Source organism: Nerophis lumbriciformis, linkage group LG20 (genome assembly GCF_033978685.3).
Source record: "Nerophis lumbriciformis linkage group LG20, RoL_Nlum_v2.1, whole genome shotgun sequence".
Lineage (NCBI taxonomy): Eukaryota > Metazoa > Chordata > Actinopteri > Syngnathiformes > Syngnathidae > Nerophis > Nerophis lumbriciformis.
This window is the reverse complement of record NC_084567.2, coordinates 10,675,796-10,690,000: the sequence shown is the minus strand read 5'-3', so window position 1 is coordinate 10,690,000 and position 14,205 is coordinate 10,675,796. Positions and strand designations below refer to the sequence as shown.

The following is a 14,205-nucleotide window of genomic DNA, read 5'->3' as shown; positions in this document are numbered from 1 at the left end:
GGAGTTATTGTTCATGTGCCTGATGGCTGAGGGGAAAGCTTGCAGCGGTCTTTTGAAAAATGAAGGAAGTGTGAATTAAAATGAATTCAGCGATTGGGTGATTTGATTTATTGGACCTGTCCAAAGATGTCTTTGGGGTCTTGTATGCGTGATTAACGTGGCGTTGGTTTGGCTTTCCTTGATGAGTTATGGCCGTTACACCAAGATGCAAGAATCTCCACGCATATTTGTATCGTTGTCACACAAAATGCAACTCAACTGAAGAATGATGATCAATTAGTCAAAATCATGAAAAACTAAGTCCTTGTCGGCAGGATTCGAACCTGCGCGGGGTGACCCCAATGGATTTCTAGTCCATCGCCTTAACCACTCGGCCACAACAACTTGACTTACTTCCTTTAAAATAAACAAAAAACTCCCTCCTTTTTTCCCCTCTTGAATGTGTGCTATAAATTAATTAAATGAAATTGTAATACTACAACCTTTCAGATTTATGAGAGGAAAAATAAATTGTTTTAAGAATAATTTACCACAACATTTTTAATCTCACAAAAAAATTTGTAAATTTGTCCATGATAAAGTTTTTATATTTCAATTATAATTTTGTTTTTAATTCGACAGTAACATTCGGTTCTCCTGAACAAAAACAATGCAATGTTACAATAAACAGCATCAGATGTGACATTTTATCTCCTCACTCTGCTTTTAATCCAACACGGTCTCTGTTTTTACCCGAGGAAACACTGGACAGTTTTGTCCTGGTTCATGCTGAGAGTTGGCCTTTTTTTCTCTTATGAAACCCAAAACATGTCTTTTAGATTCAACTCCAAACAATCATTTTGTAGAATATTTGATGGTTCTTTGAGAGAGGAGATTGGAAATGTTTTTCCTGCTGGTTTTAAAACTGCAGTAGTGAGAGCCTTGCTAAAGAAGAGCAATTTAGATGCTGACAATTTTGATAACTCCACACCTGTAGCAAACTTACCATTTTTATGTAACATTTTAGAAAAACTTGTTTTTAAACAACTATGTGGAGGCGTTGCGCCCCTTAAGACCTCCTTGTTAGCTTCGTACGATCACGATGCTTCTCAGCCAAACAAAGTTGATGCTACAGTAATCGGCATGTTTGTTCTCCTTTAAAAAAAGTTAATGGCTCACGTTATCGGCAGGATTCGAACCTGCGCGGGGAGACCCCAATGGATTTCTAGTCCATCGCCTTAACCACTCGGCCACGACAACTTGACATCAGCTGTGATGCCAGGAAATGCACCAGCTGGACACAAATTGTTGAGATAGCAAAGTGCCAGGCTTTCATTTAAGATGTGTAGTGAAGCCTTCTTTAAAATAAACAACAACCACCCTCCCTTTTTCCCCCTCTTGAATTTATTCCATAAATCAACGGAAAATTGTAATACTACAAAATTTCAGACTGACAGCCCATCGGCTGGGCTGGAGGCTTTATTTAAGATGAGTTGTGAAGCTCCTTTTGATGACATTGTAATACGACAACATTTCAGAGTTATGAGAGAGGAGATTTACGACTATGTGGAGGCGGTGCGCCCCTTAAGACCTCCTTGTTAGCTTAGTACACTCATGTTGCTTCTCAGCCAAACAAAGTTGATGCTACAGTAATCGGCATGTTTGTTCTCCTTTTAAACACAACATAGCTCACGTTGTCAGCAGGATTCGAACCTGCGCGAGGAGACCCCAATGGATTTCTAGTCCATCGCCTTAACCACTCGGCCACGACAACCTGACAACATCTTTCTGCTAATCTTTGGATCCCACGTCTGCGACCGACTGGCAGCTCGTCGGCAGGGTCAGAGGCTTTATTTAAGATGTGTAGTGAAGCTTCCTTTTTTTTTAGCTGTCCTAATATTTTACCAAAAGACTCTGCAACTATATCTGCAGGATATAGTTGGAGAATATCAAAATGGCTCCTGCATCCAGTGATTTTACAATACGCGGCCATCCATCCATCCATCTTCTTCCGCTTATCCGAGGTCGGGTCGCGGGGGCAGCAGCCTAAGTGGAGAAGCCCAGACTTCCCTCTCCCCAGCCACTTCGTCCAGCTCTTCCCGTGGGGATCCCGAGGCGTTCCCAGGCCAGCCGGGAGACATAGTCTTCCCAAACCTATCGATCTCAGGCCGGATGCTCTAACTACTAGGCCACTGAGTAGTGTACTCAAGTTTTGCATGGAGGGGCTTGACAGGGGTGGGAATAACTGTTTGTGTAGGGTTGGAAACTGTGTGTGTGTGTGAACGGAGTCCAACTGAAGAATGATGTTCAATTAGTCCGAATCATGAAATCATGTTATTGTATTATAATAATAATTTTATTTTTTAATTCTACAGTAACAGTCGGTTCTCCTGAACAAAATGTATTTATGTAAATAAAGTTGTAATACACTCGATGTAATGCGGCCGTTGGGGTCCATCAGAGAAACAATAAACAGCATCAGATATCTCCTCACTCTGCTTTTAATCCAACACAGTCTCTGTTTTTACCCGAGGAAACACTGGACAGTTTTGTCCTGGTTCATGCTGAGAGTTGGTCTTTTTTTCTCCTATGAAACCCAAAACATGTCATTTAGATTCAATTCCAAACAATTCTTTTGGAGAATATTTGATGGTTCTTTGAGAGAGGAGATTGGAAATGTTTTTATTGGCCGGCTGCAGACGGGGGTCTTTCCTGCTGATTTTAAAACTGCAGTAGTGAGAGCCCTGCTAAAGAAGAGCAATTTTGATAACTCCACACCTGTATCAAACTTACCATTTTTATGTTACATTTTAGAATAACGTGTTTTTAAACAACTATGTGAAGGCGGTGCGCCTCTTAAGACCTCCTTGTTAGCTTCGTACGCTCATGTTGCTTCTCAGCCAAACGAAGTTGATGCTACAGTAATCGTAATTTTTGTTCTTTTAAAATAAACAGCTCACGTTGTCGGCAGGATTCGAACCTGCGCGGGGAGACCCCAATGGATTTCTAGTCCATCGCCTTAACCACTCGGCCACGACAACCTGTCCTCTGTTCCCTGCTAACCTTTAGAAAAATACATAATTGAGGAATTTATTGATTTTTTTCAAAATATAGACATCATTTTGAGGATAATTTACAACAAAATTTGATACAATACAAAGAAAATGGGTAAATTTGACCACGATAACTTTACTATATTATATGTATAATTTGATGGTTCTTTGAGAGAGGAGATTTGAAATGTTTTTCCTGCTAATTTTAAAACTGCAGTAGTGAGAGCCGTGCTAAAGAAAAGCAATTTTGATAACTCCACACCTGTATCAAACTTACCATTTTTATGTTACATTTTAGAATAACGTGTTTTTAAACAACTATGTGGAGGCGGTGCGCCTCTTAAGACCTCCTTGTTAGCTTCGTACGCTCATGTTGCTTCTCAGCCAAACAAAGTTGATGCTACAGTAATCGTCATGTTTGTTCTTTTAAAAAAAAGAACAAACAACCCAATGGATTTCTAGTCTATCGCCTTAACCACTCGGCCACGACAACCTGTCCTTTATAACCACTTTACATAACTTAAGTAACATAGATATGAACCAAAGATACTAATTTTATAAATGTTATAAGTGTTTTACATTTGTTTTTTCTTGCCCTGATGTGGGATCTGAGCCGAGGATGTCGTTGTGGCTTGTGCAGCCCTTTGAGACACTCGTGATTTAGGGCTACATAAGTAAACATTGATTGATTGATTGATTGATTGATTATTTCACACACTAAAAATACAGAACTGAGGAATTTATGGATTTTTCAAAATATACTACAGTCATTGTGTGATGAAATTTACATTTTAAAATATTTAACCAAAAAACTATTTTACATAACTTGTGTAAAATAAAAAAGAAACAAAAAAAAATATTGTTTACGGAAGTTTTCCGATGTTTTTAATCATGTTAAATTTGTTATTTTGCACAAAAAAAAATTATAAATAACTGATCAACTTATTGATTGTGCAAAAATATAGTACAGTAATAATATGATGACTATAATTTTTTTTTTTTTTTAAACATTTCACCAAAAAAGTATTTTACCTAAATTATGTAAATAACATAAAAAACTAAAATATTTTTTAAAGAAAGTTCTTCATTGTTTTTAATAATAATGTTACATTTTTTTATTTTGCACAATAAATAAATAAATAACTGAGCAACTTAATGATTGGGCAAAAATATAGCACAGTAATAATATGATGACTGTAAGGTTTACATTTTAATTTTAAAACAATTTTACCTCACTTGTGTAAAAACAATGAAAAAAAACAAAGATACATATTTTTAAAGAAAGTTCTTCAATGTTTTTATTAATAATGTTAAAGTTGTTATTTTGCACACAAAAAATACACATATTGTATATATATATATATATATATATATATATAAAACATTATAAAAATTGTGACATGAATTAAAGTTAAAAAAATACCAATGATTGTCACACACACACTAGGTGGGGCAAAATTATTCTCTGCATTTGACCCATCACCCTTGATCACTCCCTGGGAGGTGAGGGGAGCAGTGAGCAGCAGCAGTGGCCACGCCCGGGAATCATTTTTGGTGATTTAATCCCCAATTCCAACCTTTGATGCTGAGTGTCAAGCAGGGGTCTCATTTTAATAGTCTTTGGTATGAACTCAAAACCTATCGATCTCAGGCCGGATGCTCTAACTACTAGGCCACTGAGTAGTGTACTCAAGTTTTGCATGGAGGGGCTTGACAGGGGTGGGAATAACTGTTTGTGTAGGGTTGGAAACTGTGTGTGTGTGCGTGAACGGAGTGCAACTGAAGAATGATGTTCAATTAGTCCAAATCATGAAAAACTAAGTCGTTGTCAGCAGGATTCGAACCTGCGCGGGGAGACCCCAATGGATTTCTAGTCCATAGCCTTAACCACTCGGCCACAACAACTGACCTATCTTTTTGTGTAGATTTCTAGGTACCAGGCCTCGATTTAAGATGTGTAGTGAAGCCTCCTTTTAAAACAAAGCAACCTCCCTTTTTTCCCCCTCTTGAATTTATTCCATAGATTAATGGGAATCAAATTGTAATACTAATCATTTAAGAACAATTTTTTTTAAAGTCAGAGGAATGAGGGGGTAAAAAGACATCATTTTGAGGATAATTTACAACAAAATTTGATACAATACAAAGAAAATGGGTAAATTTGACCATGATAACTTTACTATATTATATGTATAATTTGATGGTTCTTTGAGAGAGGAGATTTGAAATGTTTTTCCTGCTGATTTTAAAACTGCAGTAGTGAGAGCCCTGCTAAAGAAGAGCAATTTTAATAACTCCACACCTGTATCAAACTTACCATTTTTATGTAACATTTTAGAAAAACTTGTTTTTAAACAACTATGTAGAGGTGGTCTGCCCCTTAAGACCTCCTTGTTGGCTTCGTACGCTCATGTTGCTTCTCAGCCAAACGAAGTTGATGCTACAGTAATCGTCATGTTTGTTCTTTTAAAAAAAAAAAAAGGAACTTGCGTTGTCGGCAGGATTCGAACCTGCGCGGGGAGACCCCAATGGATTTCTAGTCCATCGCCTTAACCACTCGGCCACGACAACCTTTGGAAAGTGCTAACCTTAAGATTCCATTTCTGCGACCGACTGACAGCTCGTTGGCAGGGCAGGAGGCTTTATTTAAGATGTATAGTGAGTAGTGATGAAGAGGTTCTGGGCTGGTGTGGTTTCACGTGGTTTGCTGTTTTGAGGCCGGTTGGATGTGCTGCCAAATTCTCTGAAACACCTTTGGAGACAGCTAAAGGTGGAAAAATGAACATTCAATTCACGGGCAACATCTCTGGTGGTCTTTCCTGCAGTCAGCATACCAATAGTACGCTCCCTCAAAACCTGTGATGTCTGTGGCATTCTGCTGTGTGATAAAACTGCACATTTAAGAGTGGCCTTTTGTTGTGGGCAGCCTAATGCACACCTGTGCAACAATGATGCTGTTTAATCAGCATCTTGATATGCCACACTTGTGAGGTGGGATGAATTATAATGGCAAAGAAGAAATGCTCACTAACACAGATTTAGACAGATTTGTGAACAATAATTAAGAGAAATAGATCTTTTGTGTATATAGTAAAAGTTTTAGATCTTTGAGTTCAACTCATGAAAAATGGCACCCAAAACAAAAGTGTTGCGTTTATATTTTTGTTCAGTATGAACCCAAGTTTGGTTAAATAAAAAAGTTAAATTAAGAAGTGTGATAGAGTTTTGTATTGGAGGGGCTCCAAATAAATAATTGGGGGATTTGTTGATGTTTTAAAATATAGTGTAGTATTAGAATGATAATTATACAATTTTATTTTAATATTTTACGTCACATCTATGAAATCTCGCCCGGCGATCCTGATTGGTTCATTATTTTTTGCTATCTTGAAGAAGTTTGCAATGCCCTCGAGCCCAGATCCTTGTGTGGAGCTCAGCGAACTACAAGGATCTGGCGAGAGTCAGGTTACCCATCTTCACCCAAAATCACACGATCATTTTTAATAATTATCCCAAAGGTGGAAATAAAACTCAATAATATTTCAGCCTCTAAAAAGGAAGCAGGATTTTTCTCTGCAGCAGTTTTTTGAAAAATGAAGAAAGTGTGAATTAAAATGAATTCAGCGATCGGGTGATTTGATTTATTGGACCTGTCCAAAGATGTCTTTGGGGTCTTGTGTGCGTGATTAATGTGGGGTTGGTTTCGCTTTCCTTGCTGAGTCATAGCGGCGACGCCATGATGCAAGAATCTCCACGCATGTTTGCTGCGTTGAGTCGTCACTCACAAAACACAGCCCACCCGAAGAATGATGTTTAATTAAACTAAGTCGTTGTCGGCAGGATTCGAACCTGCGCGGGGAGACCCCAATGGATTTCTAGTCCATCGCCTTAACCGCTCGGCCACGACAACTTGACACAATTCACGCCAAGACACCCACCAGCGGGACACAAACGAGGCTTTAATTTAAGATGTGTCGTGAAGCCTTCTTTAAAATAAACAACAACCACCCTCCCTTTTTTCCCCATCTTGAATTTATTCCATAAATTAATGGGAATCAAATTGCAATACTACAACCTTTCAGAGTTATGAGGGGAAAAAATAAATATTTTTAATAATAATTTACGACAACATTTTTAATCTTACGAAAAATGTGTAAATTTGACTATGTTATTGTATTACAATTATAATTTTATTTTTCAATTCTACAGTAACATTCGGTTCTCCTGAACAAAAACATTGCAATGTTATGTAAATAAAGTTGTAATACACTCGATGTAATACGGTCGTTGGGGTCCATCAGCGAAACAATAAACAGCATCAGATGTGACATTTTATCTCCTCGCTTTGCTTTTAATCCAACACAGTCTCTGTTTTTACCCGAGGAAACACTGGACAATTTTGTCCTGGTTCATGCTGAGAGTTGGTCTTTTTTTCTCCTATGAAACCCAAAACATGTCTTTTAGATTCAATTCCAAACAATTCTTTTGGAGAATATTTGATGGTTCTTTGAGAGAGGAGATTGGAAATGTTTTTATTGGCCGGCTGCAGACGGGGGTCTTTCCTGCTGATTTTAAAACTGCAGTAGTGAGAGCCCTGCTAAAGAAGAGCAATTTTGATAACTCCACACCTGTATCAAACTTACCATTTTTATGTTACATTTTAGAATAACGTGTTTTTAAACAACTATGTGAAGGCGGTGCGCCTCTTAAGACCTCCTTGTTAGCTTCGTACGCTCATGTTGCTTCTCAGCCAAACGAAGTTGATGCTACAGTAATCGTAATTTTTGTTCTTTTAAAATAAACAGCTCACGTTGTCGGCAGGATTCGAACCTGCGCGGGGAGACCCCAATGGATTTCTAGTCCATCGCCTTAACCACTCGGCCACGACAACCTGTCCTCCGGTCCCTGCTAACCTTTAGAAAAATACATAATTGAGGAATTTATTGATTTTTTTCAAAATATAGACATCATTTTGAGGATAATTTACAACAAAATTTGATACAATACAAAGAAAATGGGTAAATTTGACCATGATAACTTTACTATATTATATGTATAATTTGATGGTTCTTTGAGAGAGGAGATTTGAAATGTTTTTTCTGCTAATTTTAAAACTGCAGTAGTGAGAGCCGTGCTAAAGAAAAGCAATTTTGATAACTCCACACCTGTATCAAACTTACCATTTTTATGTTACATTTTAGAATAACGTGTTTTTAAACAACTATGTGGAGGCGGTGCGCCTCTTAAGACCTCCTTGTTAGCTTCGTACGCTCATGTTGCATCTCAGCCAAACAAAGTTGATGCGACAGTAATCGTCATGTTTGTTCTTTTAAAAAAAAGAACAAACAACCCAATGGATTTCTAGTCCATCGCCTTAACCACTCGGCCACGACAACCTGTCCTTTATAACCACTTTACATAACTTAAGTAACATAGATATGAACCAAAGATACTAATTTTATAAATGTTATAAGTGTTTTACATTTGTTTTTTCTTGCCCTGATGTGGGATCTGAGCTGAGGATGTCGTTGTGGCTTGTGCAGCCCTTTGAGACACTCGTGATTTAGGGCTACATAAGTAAACATTGATTGATTGATTGATTGATTGATTATTTCACACACTAAAAATACAGAACTGAGGAATTTATGGATTTTTCAAAATATACTACAGTCATTGTGTGATGAAATTTACATTTTAAAATATTTAACCAAAAAACTATTTTACATAACTTGTGTAAAATAAAAAAGAAACAAAAAAAAATATTGTTTACGGAAGTTTTCCGATGTTTTTAATCATGTTAAATTTGTTATTTTGCACAAAAAAAAATTATAAATAACTGATCAACTTATTGATTGTGCAAAAATATAGTACAGTAATAATATGATGACTATAATTTTTTTTTTTTTTTAAACATTTCACCAAAAAAGTATTTTACCTAAATTATGTAAATAACATAAAAAACTAAAATATTTTTTAAAGAAAGTTCTTCATTGTTTTTAATAATAATGTTACATTTTTTATTTTGCACAATAAATAAATAAATAACTGAGCAACTTAATGATTGGGCAAAAATATAGCACAGTAATAATATGATGACTGTAAGGTTTACATTTTAATTTTAAAACAATTTTACCTCACTTGTGTAAAAACAATGAAAAAAAACAAAGATACATATTTTTAAAGAAAGTTCTTCAATGTTTTTATTAATAATGTTAAAGTTGTTATTTTGCACACAAAAAATACACATATTGTATATATATATATATATATATATAAAACATTATAAAAATTGTGACATGAATTAAAGTTAAAAAAATACCAATGATTGTCACACACACACTAGGTGGGGCAAAATTATTCTCTGCATTTGACCCATCACCCTTGATCACTCCCTGGGAGGTGAGGGGAGCAGTGAGCAGCAGCAGTGGCCACGCCCGGGAATCATTTTTGGTGATTTAATCCCCAATTCCAACCTTTGATGCTGAGTGTCAAGCAGGGGTCTCATTTTAATAGTCTTTGGTATGAACTCAAAACCTATCGATCTCAGGCCGGATGCTCTAACTACTAGGCCACTGAGTAGTGTACTCAAGTTTTGCATGGAGGGGCTTGACAGGGGTGGGAATAACTGTTTGTGTAGGGTTGGAAACTGTGTGTGTGTGTGCGTGAACGGAGTGCAACTGAAGAATGATGTTCAATTAGTCCAAATCATGAAAAACTAAGTCGTTGTCAGCAGGATTCGAACCTGCGCGGGGAGACCCCAATGGATTTCTAGTCCATAGCCTTAACCACTCGGCCACAACAACTGACCTATCTTTTTGTGTAGATTTCTAGGTACCAGGCCTCGATTTAAGATGTGTAGTGAAGCCTCCTTTTAAAACAAAGCAACCTCCCTTTTTTCCCCCTCTTGAATTTATTCCATAGATTAATGGGAATCAAATTGTAATACTAATCATTTAAAAACAATTTTTTTTAAAGTCAGAGGAATGAGGGGGTAAAAAGACATCATTTTGAGGATAATTTACAACAAAATTTGATACAATACAAAGAAAATGGATAAATTTGACCACGATAACTTTACTATATTATATGTATAATTTGATGGCTCTTTGAGAGAGGAGATTTGAAATGTTTTTCCTGCTGATTTTAAAACTGCAGTAGTGAGAGCCCTGCTAAAGAAGAGCAATTTTAATAACTCCACACCTGTATCAAACTTACCATTTTTATGTAACATTTTAGAAAAACTTGTTTTTAAACAACTATGTAGAGGTGGTCTGCCCCTTAAGACCTCCTTGTTGGCTTCGTACGCTCATGTTGCTTCTCAGCCAAACGAAGTTGATGCTACAGTAATCGTCATGTTTGTTCTTTTAAAAAAAAAAAAAGGAACTTGCGTTGTCGGCAGGATTCGAACCTGCGCGGGGAGACCCCAATGGATTTCTAGTCCATCGCCTTAACCACTCGGCCACGACAACCTTTGGAAAGTGCTAACCTTAAGATTCCACTTCTGCGACCGACTGACAGCTCGTTGGCAGGGCAGGAGGCTTTATTTAAGATGTATAGTGAGTAGTGATGAAGAGGTTCTGGGCTGGTGTGGTTTCACGTGGTTTGCTGTTTTGAGGCCGGTTGGATGTGCTGCCAAATTCTCTGAAACACCTTTGGAGACAGCTAAAGGTGGAAAAATGAACATTCAATTCACGGGCAACATCTCTGGTGGTCTTTCCTGCAGTCAGCATACCAATAGTACGCTCCCTCAAAACCTGTGATGTCTGTGGCATTCTGCTGTGTGATAAAACTGCACATTTAAGAGTGGCCTTTTGTTGTGGGCAGCCTAATGCACACCTGTGCAACAATGATGCTGTTTAATCAGCATCTTGATATGCCACACTTGTGAGGTGGGATGAATTATAATGGCAAAGAAGAAATGCTCACTAACACAGATTTAGACAGATTTGTGAACAATAATTAAGAGAAATAGATCTTTTGTGTATATAGTAAAAGTTTTAGATCTTTGAGTTCAACTCATGAAAAATGGCACCCAAAACAAAAGTGTTGCGTTTATATTTTTGTTCAGTATGAACCCAAGTTTGGTTAAATAAAAAAGTTAAATTAAGAAGTGTGATAGAGTTTTGTATTGGAGGGGCTCCAAATAAATAATTGGGGGATTTGTTGATGTTTTAAAATATAGTGTAGTATTAGAATGATAATTATACAATTTTATTTTAATATTTTACGTCACATCTTTGAAATCTCGCCCGGCGATCCTGATTGGTTCATTATTTTTTGCTATCTTGAAGAAGTTTGCAATGCCCTCGAGCCCAGATCCTTGTGTGGAGCTCAGCGAACTACAAGGATCTGGCGAGAGTCAGGTTACCCATCCTCACCCAAAATCACACGATCATTTTTAATAATTATCCCAAAGGTGGAAATAAAACTCAATAATATTTCAGCCTCTAAAAAGGAAGCAGGATTTTTCTCTGCAGCAGTTTTTTGAAAAATGAAGAAAGTGTGAATTAAAATGAATTCAGCGATCGGGTGATTTGATTTATTGGACCTGTCCAAAGATGTCTTTGGGGTCTTGTGTGCGTGATTAATGTGGCGTTGGTTTCGCTTTCCTTGCTGAGTCATAGCGGCGACGCCATGATGCAAGAATCTCCACGCATGTTTGCTGCGTTGAGTCGTCACTCACAAAACACAACCCACCCGAAGAATGATGTTTAATTAAACCAAGTCGTTGTCGGCAGGATTCGAACCTGCGCGGGGAGACCCCAATGGATTTCTAGTCCATCGCCTTAACCGCTCGGCTACGACAACTTGACATAATTCATGCCAAGACACCCACCAGCGGGACACAAACGAGGCTTTAATTTAAGATGTGTCGTGAAGCCTTCTTTAAAATAAACAACAACCACCCTCCCTTTTTTCCCCATCTTGAATTTATTCCATAAATTAATGGGAATCAAATTGCAATACTACAACCTTTCAGAGTTATGCGGGGAAAAAAATAAATCATTTTAATAATAATTTACGACAACATTTTTAATCTTACAAAAAATGTGTAAATTTGACCATGTTATTGTATTATAATTATAATTTAATTTTTTAATTCTACAGTAACAGTCGGTTCTCCTGAACAAAATGTATTTATGTAAATAAAGTTGTAATACACTCGATGTAATGCGGCCGTTGGGGTCCATCAGAGAAACAATAAACAGCATCAGATATCTCCTCACTCTGCTTTTAATCCAACACAGTCTCTGTTTTTACCCGAGGAAACACTGGACAGTTTTGTCCTGGTTCATGCTGAGAGTTGGTCTTTTTTTCTCCTATGAAACCCAAAACATGTCTTTTAGATTCAATTCCAAACAATTCTTTACGAGAATATTTGATGGTTCTTTGAGAGAGGAGATTAGAAATGTTTTTATTGGCCGGCTGTAGACGGGGGTCTTTCCTGCTGATTTTAAAACTGCAGTAGTGAGAGCCCTGCTAAAGAAGAGCAATTTTGATAACTCCACACCTGTATCAAACTTACCATTTTTATGTTACATTTTAGAATAACGTGTTTTTAAACAACTATGTGGAGGCGGTGCGCCTCTTAAGACCTCCTTGTTAGCTTCGTACGCTCATGTTGCTTCTCAGCCAAACGAAGTTGATGCTACAGTAATCGTCATGTTTGTTCTTTTAAAAAAAACAGCTCACGTTGTCGGCAGGATTCGAACCTGCGCGGGGAGACCCCAATGGTTTTCTAGTCCATCGCCTTAACCACTCGGCCACGACAACCTGTCCTCCGGTCCCTGCTAACCTTTAGAAAAATACATAATTGAGGAATTTATTGATTTTTTTCAAAATATAGACATCATTTTGAGGATAATTTACAACAAAATTTGATACAATACAAAGAAAATGGGTAAATTTGACCATGATAACTTTACTATATTATATGTATAATTTGATGGTTCTTTGAGAGAGGAGATTTGAAATGTTTTTCCTGCTAATTTTAAAACTGCAGTAGTGAGAGCCGTGCTAAAGAAAAGCAATTTTGATAACTCCACACCTGTATCAAACTTACCATTTTTATGTTACATTTTAGAATAACGTGTTTTTAAACAACTATGTGGAGGCGGTGCGCCTCTTAAGACCTCCTTGTTAGCTTCGTACGCTCATGTTGCTTCTCAGCCAAACAAAGTTGATGCGACAGTAATCGTCATGTTTGTTCTTTTAAAAAAAAGAACAAACAACCCAACGGATTTCTAGTCCATCGCCTTAACCACTCGGCCACGACAACCTGTCCTTTATAACCACTTTACATAACTTAAGTAACATAGATATGAACCAAAGATACTAATTTTATAAATGTTATAAGTGTTTTACATTAGTTTTTTCTTGCCCTGATGTGGGATCTGAGCCGAGGATGTCGTTGTGGCTTGTGCAGCCCTTTGAGACACTTGTGATTTAGGGCTACTTAAGTAAACATTGATTGATTGATTGATTGATTGATTGATTATTTCACACACTAAAAATACAGAACTGAGGAATTTATGGATTTTTCAAAATATACTACAGTCGTTGTGTGATGAAATTTACATTTTGTAATATTTAACCAAAAAACTACTTTACATAACTTGTGTAAAATAGAAAAGAAACAAAGAAAAATATTGTTTACGGAAATGTTCCGATGTTTTTAATAATGTTAAATTTGTTATTTCGCACAAAAAAATAAATAAATAACTGAGCAACTTATTGATTGTGCAAAAATATAGTACAGTAATAATATGATGACTATAAGTTTTTTGTTTTTTTTAAACATTTCACCAAAAAATTATTTTACCTAAATTATGTAAATTACATAAAAAACTAAAATATTTTTTAAAGAAAGTGCTTCATTGTTTTTAATAATAATGTTACATTTTTTATTTTGCACAATAAATAAATAAATAACTGAGCAACTTAATGATTGTGCAAAAATATAGCACAGTAATAATATGATGACTATAAGGTTTACATTTTAATTTTAAAACAATTTTACCTCACTTGTGTAAAAAAGATGAAAAAAACAAAGATACACATTTTTAAAGAAAGTTCTTCAATGTTTTTATTAATAATGTTAAAGTTGTTATTTTGCACACAAAAAATACACATATTGTATATATATAAAAATTTATAAAAATTGTGACATGAT

The 14,205-nt window shown here is 36.4% G+C and overlaps 12 non-coding genes across 12 annotated transcripts; all 12 read right to left on the bottom strand.

The window, feature by feature from the left end:
• Nucleotides 1-299: 299 nt before the first annotated feature.
• Nucleotides 300-384, bottom strand: trnas-aga (transfer RNA serine (anticodon AGA)). Its single transcript has one exon. It is a non-coding gene; the product is annotated as a tRNA-Ser (tRNA).
• A 773-nt stretch (nt 385-1,157) lies between these two features.
• Nucleotides 1,158-1,239, bottom strand: trnas-aga (transfer RNA serine (anticodon AGA)). Its single transcript has one exon. It is a non-coding gene; the product is annotated as a tRNA-Ser (tRNA).
• A 432-nt stretch (nt 1,240-1,671) lies between these two features.
• trnas-aga (transfer RNA serine (anticodon AGA)) lies at nt 1,672-1,753 on the bottom strand. Its single transcript has one exon. It is a non-coding gene; the product is annotated as a tRNA-Ser (tRNA).
• Nucleotides 1,754-2,938: 1,185 nt separating this feature from the next.
• On the bottom strand, nt 2,939-3,020 carry trnas-aga (transfer RNA serine (anticodon AGA)). Its single transcript has one exon. It is a non-coding gene; the product is annotated as a tRNA-Ser (tRNA).
• Nucleotides 3,021-4,855: 1,835 nt separating this feature from the next.
• On the bottom strand, nt 4,856-4,937 carry trnas-aga (transfer RNA serine (anticodon AGA)). Its single transcript has one exon. It is a non-coding gene; the product is annotated as a tRNA-Ser (tRNA).
• A 584-nt stretch (nt 4,938-5,521) lies between these two features.
• Nucleotides 5,522-5,603, bottom strand: trnas-aga (transfer RNA serine (anticodon AGA)). The gene has a single exon. It is a non-coding gene; the product is annotated as a tRNA-Ser (tRNA).
• A 1,257-nt stretch (nt 5,604-6,860) lies between these two features.
• On the bottom strand, nt 6,861-6,942 carry trnas-aga (transfer RNA serine (anticodon AGA)). Its single transcript has one exon. It is a non-coding gene; the product is annotated as a tRNA-Ser (tRNA).
• An 899-nt stretch (nt 6,943-7,841) lies between these two features.
• Nucleotides 7,842-7,923, bottom strand: trnas-aga (transfer RNA serine (anticodon AGA)). The gene has a single exon. It is a non-coding gene; the product is annotated as a tRNA-Ser (tRNA).
• A 1,830-nt stretch (nt 7,924-9,753) lies between these two features.
• trnas-aga (transfer RNA serine (anticodon AGA)) lies at nt 9,754-9,835 on the bottom strand. Its single transcript has one exon. It is a non-coding gene; the product is annotated as a tRNA-Ser (tRNA).
• A 584-nt stretch (nt 9,836-10,419) lies between these two features.
• trnas-aga (transfer RNA serine (anticodon AGA)) lies at nt 10,420-10,501 on the bottom strand. The gene has a single exon. It is a non-coding gene; the product is annotated as a tRNA-Ser (tRNA).
• Nucleotides 10,502-11,758: 1,257 nt separating this feature from the next.
• On the bottom strand, nt 11,759-11,840 carry trnas-aga (transfer RNA serine (anticodon AGA)). The gene has a single exon. It is a non-coding gene; the product is annotated as a tRNA-Ser (tRNA).
• An 884-nt stretch (nt 11,841-12,724) lies between these two features.
• Nucleotides 12,725-12,806, bottom strand: trnas-aga (transfer RNA serine (anticodon AGA)). The gene has a single exon. It is a non-coding gene; the product is annotated as a tRNA-Ser (tRNA).
• Nucleotides 12,807-14,205: the final 1,399 nt, after the last annotated feature.